The sequence below is a fragment of the Triticum aestivum genome, chromosome 7B, assembly GCF_018294505.1.
Source record: "Triticum aestivum cultivar Chinese Spring chromosome 7B, IWGSC CS RefSeq v2.1, whole genome shotgun sequence".
NCBI lineage: Eukaryota > Viridiplantae > Streptophyta > Magnoliopsida > Poales > Poaceae > Triticum > Triticum aestivum.
In genome coordinates this window covers 703120590-703128613 of record NC_057813.1, presented here as the reverse complement: position 1 = coordinate 703128613, position 8024 = coordinate 703120590, and the positions used below count along the sequence as shown (strand labels likewise).

General features: G+C 50.4%; 1 pseudogene; it reads left to right on the top strand.

Moving 5' to 3' along the window:
- Nucleotides 1-1404: 1404 nt before the first annotated feature.
- LOC123163131 (hydroquinone glucosyltransferase-like) lies at nucleotides 1405-3023 on the top strand (annotated as a pseudogene).
- Nucleotides 3024-8024: the final 5001 nt, after the last annotated feature.

The window sequence follows — 8024 nt, the reverse complement described above, 5'->3', positions numbered from 1 at the left end:
TATGGTATTAATTCACTAAAAAGGTTTAAAAAACAGGCTTCTCCAGATATATGCATGCATGTAGTGTCGAAGGACACTGCCCATGAGTCCATAAAGCTTCACAATTTTATAGATGCATGAGCCTTAAAAGAAAGTCCATGTGAAGATATTTCAAGTTTAATTCGGCATATGTTTGTGCTTGCTGGAACGTTGGGCGTCATGTAAATAATAATATTGGTATGTAAAAGAAGGCAAGATGTGCTTATTTCCTTGTAAGGCACGACATACGTTTGTATTCACTCTATATTTCATATGTCTCATTTTGTGGGTTCATGCTTTACAAGATTCCATTGCGTCAAAAAAAAAATCTCTCCTGACAACTAAATTAATTAAGGCTGGGGTTTATTGACTTGCAAGCCTTCACATCCATACAAACAGGGTGAAGAAATCCATAGTACTGTGCTGGAAATACTCACGCCTATATCACTTGTCAATTTATGATATGTGTCAAAAATGTGTGGAGGAAGCGTGTGCAGAACAGTAAACGTCGTTGTTATCTCTATTAAGTCTTGGAAAGCTAAAGATACGAGAGGTTGATGGTGCACCATCCGTGTATATCCATTAAGTCCTGAGTAGATAGTGACACGAGAGGATGTGGAAATAATAAAACTAATATGTTCTAAGCAAAGAAACAAATGATTTATTTGCGGAAAATTGAGTGGAAGGAAATGTGTGCAAAATAGTGTTTGTCGTTGTATTGGTGTCTTGAGTAGATATAACGAGAGGGTGGATGTGCACCTCATTCAGCTTGCAGCATCGCGCCAATACGAGCATCTCAACACTAATTACTCTCCACCCCCTGATTTTTATGGGGTTGAGCCTGCCTCACTAATTAATCTCCAATCAAAGACTTATGTCGAGTCAAACATTATAAACTTTGACCAAATTTGTATAAAGAATATGAACATCTACAATATCAAATATACATAATATGAAGCTACATTCCATAATGAATATAAAGATATTCCTTTGGCAATATAAATGTTAATATTTTTTTTATAAATCTGGTCAAACTAGAGATACTTTCACTTGAGACAAAAGTTATGCGCAGACTAAAAAGAACGAAGCGAGTATTACAATTCGTTGATTCCGTATTATAGAGTCCGTGCGTGTAGCATGACCGGGGTGAACACCTAGATTGCAGATCTCGACAATGGGATTGCCGGAGAAGTTATGGGCGGTGAAGAGGCTTCTAGACGCTGGGATAGGCCCCATGCATGGAGCACATAGTACGTGTCAGACCGCGTGTGGTGGCCGACAGGCAGAGTACAACCACCAGACTGGAAACATTTACCTCACGCTTTTATTTTCCGTAGTACGATCCTTCGCGCTTATAAGCAGTATGCGTACGTGTTTGCTGCCGAATAAACGCTAGGGGACACACTAGCTAACACGGTCTCACGTATTAACTAGCGCTCGTTGTGCTGGTCATGGCCGCGGCGCCGCACGTCGTCATCCTCACGAGCTCCGGCTTGCGCCACGTCCTCCCGGTTTCCGAGCTGGCGAAGCGCCTCGCCGTGCACCACGGCTTCACAGTCACAATCGTCACTTACGCCAGCCTGTCCACGCCCGGCCACTCCTCGCCGCTCGCCTCCCTCCCGCCGGGCGTCTCCGTCGCCGCGCTCCCGGAGGTGTCCATCGACGACCTCCCCGCCAACGCGCACTTGGTGACTCGCATCCTCACCGTCATCAGTTGCGCCCTGCCAGCGCTACGCGACCTATTGCGCTCCCTCCTCGACTCCCCGGCGGGGATCACCGCCTTTGTGACCGACATGCTCTGCCCCGCGGCGCTCGCCATCGGCAAGGAGATGGGTCTGCCTGGGTACGTCTTCTACACCTCTAGCCTCATGTCGCTGTTATCGTTTCTCTACATCCCAGAGCTCGCCAGGACCACCACCTGCGAGTGTCGCGACCTCCCGGAGCCCGTGGTGCTCCGGGCTGCGTGTCTGTACACGGCGCCGATCTCCTCGAGCCCCTCCAGAACCGCTCCGACCCCGTGTACCAGCTCATGATCGACCTCGGGCGCAACTACCTCCTCGCGGAAGGTTTCATCGTCAACACCATGGACGCGTTAGAGCACGAGACGCTGCTGGCGTTCAAAGAGCTTTCTGACAAGGGCGTGTACCCGCCAGCATACGCTGTGGGTCGATTCACCCGGCAGCGGTGCCCCGACTCTGACGAGGCCAAGCACAGCTGCTTACGGTGGCTGGACAACCAGCCGGATGACTCGGTCTTGTACGTGTCCTTCGGCAGCGGCGGCACGCTATCCATGGCGCAGACGGCCGAGTTGGCGGCTGGGCTGGAGGCGAGCGGGCAGAGGTTTCTCTGGGTGGTGCACCACCCCAACGAAAAGGACAGCAGCGCGGCCTACCTCGGCACTGCCGCAAGGAGATGGGTCTGCCTGGGTACGTCTTCTACACCTGCCCGAAGGGTTCGTCGAGAGGATGAGCGGCACAGGGCTCCTTGTGCCACTGTGGGCGCCGCAGGTGGAGATCCTTAAGCACGCCGCGGTGGGAGGGTTCATGTCTCATTGCGGATGGAACTCCACGTTGGAGAGCGTGTCGGCGGGCGTGCCGATGGTGGCGTGGCCGCTGTACGCCGAGCAGAGGTTGAACGCAGTGATGCTGTCGTCAGAGCGGGTGGGCCTGGCGTTGTGGGATAGGCCTTCCTTGGGAGGAGGTGGCGGTGCTGGTCAGAGAAATTATGAAAGGGAAGAAGGGCGCCGCGGCGCGGAAAAAAGCCGGCCACCTCCAGGATGAGGCCGAGATTGCTTCGGCGCCGGGCGGGCCGCAGGATCAAGCTCTCGCGATAGTGGCTGACATGGTATCCTTGCATCGGAGGAGCCACAGTGAGTAAAAAGGAGGCTCCCTAAAAGAACTGAGTAAGAGGCATGGTAGCTGAAGTTTTTTCTTCATTCATGTTGTATCGATTGCTATATCTGTATTTTACATTTAAACATAGAATAATACATTTTCCTTTGAAGATATTATTATTACATATTCTAAATATGGAAGCAATTTTAAAACTATTCTAAGGTAAAAGAAGTAGGAGGATCTAAAATACTTGTGTCATAAACTCGTAGCAATTGAAATGATTAACAACAATGATCAGGTGGGTAATCAAATCTAAGCCAATAATGGCGAAGGGAGAGAATTTGACATCAGAAATGACAGGGTTTTTAGATAGATCTTTTTATATTATCGACCTACGTATTTCAATATTTGCCATGTGCTCTTACTATATCAGGAAAATCAAAATGCAAAAATAGCAAATTTGATTATGCTCTAGATGTTCAGATTACATGTGAGACCATAGGTGAAATAGGCTAACACAATAGCAGAAGAATTGAAAAAGCCATCTAGAAAAATTATATAAATAGTGGATTTGAATTCTTCATATTTACTGGAAAAGAAGAAAGTAGAAACTCATCTCCAATTGGTGCGGCACAAAAGGAGAGGAACCAAGGGTGATTGAGCACAATATAATCCTTTCCAACTACATCTGCATATATCAACAATATAATCAAAGTATAAAGTACAGGTAATGGTACTCCAACTATCCATGTATGGTCAAAATCTACTATCACTTTATTTCATTTTTATTTTGCGAGTAAAATATTATCGCTTTATTAAATATGTAGGAAAACAAACCACATAAGTTTCCGTGGTAGTATCACCGACTTTTATATTTATCATATGGACATCCAAATGCTCTCCTTTTAATTGTCAAATTATTTGCTTATTGCCAATTTTTTAACCTTGAAAATGTGAATAAAACCATATTATCCTAATTTAGAATTTTATCATTACCTTGACAGAAATGAAGATAGTACGGCAAAATTTGAACCCAAAATAGCCCAATGAATATCGTCGTTAAAATATTATGCATTGAAGGCATGTAGCAATCAACAATATCAATTTAATAGCCCCATGAACGGATGAGGATCGTTTGGCTCTCTCGTGCACCATCAACCGAAATTGGTACCACTATTGATTACTATGAGATGGCAATAATCAAGTTCACTTTTGTAGTGCAGACATGTAACTGCTCCTGCTATAATACACTGCATTATTGCATAATAGTACAAGCACATGCAGCTAGTTAATGCGCCTGAAATGAATGATACATGAAGCTAGCTAGTTAATGCGCTTTTACACGATCTAGTTACATTACACAATGTGATCTTTTCTACAGTCTTTTTGAATTTCTGAACATTTGTTGGCTGCAAACTACGACCCACATACAATGGTTTCGGTATAATAATGAGAATGTTCTTAGTGTAATTTTGTATGAGAGAAACTCTTAGGGTAATCGTTAGAGTGCTACCTTTTGAGGCAATTGATTTCCATAAAAATATCATAATTTTTTAAACTTAACACTTGGCAAGGGAGTCGGGGGTGTGTTGGTAGATACCGGGGCCAAAATTTCAACCCAGAAGGGGGCAGGTTTTCAAGCCCGGCATAGTCTACCATCTTAGCATAAAATATGTTGAAAATAACGGGAGCAGCATTTCTACTGGCAAATTAAGTGTAGGGTAGTACGGACGGAGGAGGGAAGGGGGGAGATGGTAGAGGCGTGCAGATTGGTGTAGCGAGGGTTAGGTTGGAAGATCCCGTGCCGTGCGCGCGTCATCATCGGATGTGGCGCACGAACAGGAGGCGGCGAGGGAGAAGGATGAGGCGAGGGGGGATCTAGAGATGTGGGTGGGCCGGAAGGTGGGGAAGGTGGCCCATGGGGCGAGTGGCTGGTGGGCTGGGGAGGCGTGGGAGGTGGTGGTGCGTTGGTGGGCTCGGGTGGGGAGCCAGTTGGCGATCCAGGAGGGGAGGGCGAGGGTGGCGACCATGCAGGCCATGCATGATCGACGTGAACCGCGGGAGGTGGATCGGGAGCGAATGAGGGCGCAGTTTGAGGAGGAGTAGGTAGCGATTTGAAGGGGAAAACAGTCTCCACAAAAGTTATGTGCCTGGAAAAGATAATGCGCTGGGAGGAGGGATCGTAACAACGATATCCTTTCCTATCGTCGGGGTAGCCTAGAAAGACACAAGAAACCGAACGTGGGGAGAGTTTGTTGGGGGTGGTGGCTAAGAGGTTGGGATAGCAAAGACATCCGAAAACGCGGAGGTGACGAAAGTCGGGTGCATGCCCAAAAAGTAGCTCGTAGGGGGTGGTCAGAAGTTGAGGTTTGCACTGACACCGGTTGAGGAGATACGTGGACGTGGCTAGAGCTTCAGCCCACCAACGGGAAGGCATGGAAGCGTGAATGAGAAGTGTACGCACGCTGTTGTTTAGGGTACGGAGAATGCGTTCGGCCTTGCCGTTTTGTTGGGACGTATACGGGCAGGTTAGGCGAAAGAGAGTGCCGTGAGTGGCGAGAAGAGAACGATTGGCGAGGTTGTCAAATTCTTTGCCATTGTCAGTTTGAAGAGCGAGAATGGGATGAGAGAATTGCGTGTGGACATAGGCAAAAAATTGAACTAATAGGCCATGCACTTCGGATTTGCGACGTATAGGGAAGGTCCATACAAAATGTGTGAAATCATCAAGAATAACCAAGTAGTATTGGAAACCAGACACACTTAATATTGGACTTGTCCATAGATCACAATGACAAAGTTCGAATGGAAAAGTAGTATGAGAAGTAGAAGAACTAAAAGGCAGCCTAGTGTGTTTGCCGAGACGACATGCATCGCAATGGGTCGACAAGCTTTTATTAAAGCTGAAATCGAAATATGTGGAGGCCTTGGCGAGGACGGTAGCACCGGGGTGGCCAAGGCGCTGGTGCCAAAGATCGGCGGTGACGGTGGCGGTGAGGCATGGACGGGGCGGAGCGAAGGTGTACAAATCGCCGGTGGAGTCACATCGGAGAAGCACCGTCTTGGTTGCGAGATACTTGCTAGAGAAGCCATATGGGTTAGATTCAATTGAGACTAAATTATCACGAGTGAAAGCACGTACAGAAACGATATTTTTGATAAGAGAGGGAGAGATGAGAATTTCTAAGAGGGAGAGGGGGCAGGAGGGAGTGGGGAAGGAGGTGGAACCGATGCCGGTGATTGGCAGCAGAGACCCATCACCAACGACGATTGAGGAGGGAGAAGAGGGTGTAGGAAGGGAGAAAGGAATACCAGAACCGGAGGTCATGTGGGAGGAGGCGCCGCTGTCGAGGATCCATTCACCACCGGGAGCAGTAGGTGGATGCAGCGCCATCTGGTTGAGGGCGGCAATCAGGGCCGCCTGATCCCAGTGCGGCGACGGCGAGGCTGCGGTGGTGGCCTGGTACGCCTGTGGTGCAGGAGGAGCCGGCGGGCTAGCACCGAGGATGCCCTGGAAGGTGCCGGCGACGATGGTGGGGAAGCGCTGGGCAGGAACGTAGCCACTAGAGGGCCCGCCATTGAAGGAGGAGCCGCTAGGGAGAGCCCCGCCGGAGGAGGAGCCACCAGACACGGCCGAGGGATTCTGCTTGCGCTTCTTCTGTCGGCCGCCGCGGTTGCCGGAGGAGCCGCCCGTGCCGGGCTGGTTGGGGCCGAGAAGAGCCGTGGGAGCACCGGGGTTGAAGAGGGCCGGCGCGGGGGCAGGAGGCGGCGCCCGAGCGGCGTAGTAGGCGCTGGCTTGCGCGAGGAGGGCCGTGCGGGAGGCGTTGCGTGCCAGCCGGCCAAGACGTTGCTCCTCCAGCTGCAGGAAGGAGCGGAGCTTGACGAAGGAGGGCCGGTGACCACGGGTCATGTGCGGCACAACGTGTTGAAAACGCTCATCGAGGCCACGCAGGACGTTGTGAACCAGCTCGCGATCCTTGATGCGATGGCCGAGATCACGCAGAGTGTCAGCCATCTGCTTCAGCCGAGAGGTGTAGTCGACGACGGTGAGGTCGCCTTGGATGAAGCTGTGGAACTCGTCGAGGAGGTAGGTGATCCGGGCGTCGCGGTTGCTGCGGAAGAGAGAGCGAAGGGAACGCCAGAGGGTGTACGCCGTGTCCTTCCGATCCTCGACGATGTCCAAGGTCAAGGGGGTGACCGTGGCGTTGTACCACGATAGGACGGCGAAGTCGTTGAGGACCCAATCAGAGGTGGCATGAGCCGGCGAGCCATCGACGTGGTCGGTGAGGCCGAACTTGGCGAGGGCGGCAAGAAACTGGCGGCGCCAGAGGCCATAGTTCTCCTTCTCATAGTCCAGGATGACCAAGACGTGATCATGAATCCGCAGGCTTTGGATCTGGACGGTGGGAAGGGTTTGGGTTGCTACGGGGAGGTCGAACTGCTCATCGGCGGAGGATTCGCCGGAAGAGGAGACCGAGGAGGAGGCGCTCATGGCGGCGAGGTGGGGAGAGAGGGCAGCGGAAGAAGAGGATCTCAGTTAAACTGATACCATGTTGGAGCCAGAGCGATTGAGAGAGAGAGATGGGTCGTGCAACACAGTGTATTCACAATCTAAGGTTACACAGTTTATATAGTACATGCCGACTCAGCTAACTAACTCACCCACTAGCCTGAAGACTAGGACTAACAGAATACATGACACACACGATCGCTAACACTGTCGATGCTGAGCGGAAGCGGCAGCCGGGCGTGCGTGCTACCACACGGGGCGCGGAAAAGCTACATCCAGGTGACAGGGAAGCTGCTACCGGCACTCGTAGAAGCTGCGATGACGACGACCCGCAAGATGGCGGCGTGCTGGAACCGGGGAAGTGGGATGCTGGAACCAGCGAAGTTTTTTGCTGTCACCGGTGGTAATTATTGCTGGAACCAATGGTGTTTTTTTGGCATCGGCGTGGTTTTTGTTGCAACCGGCTTTGATTTTTGCTAGAATTGTTGCTTGTTTTTGCTGGAACCAACAAATGTTAGGTGTGGGTGCTTAGGTGATGAGTTTTACTGGGACCGGCGGTGAGTTTTTGCTTCGACCAGCAGCTTTTTTTTGTTGGATCGACATTTTTATTTTGCTGCAATGCTCGCTGGAAGAGCTGCATCTAGACCGCGGTGGGGCAGAGC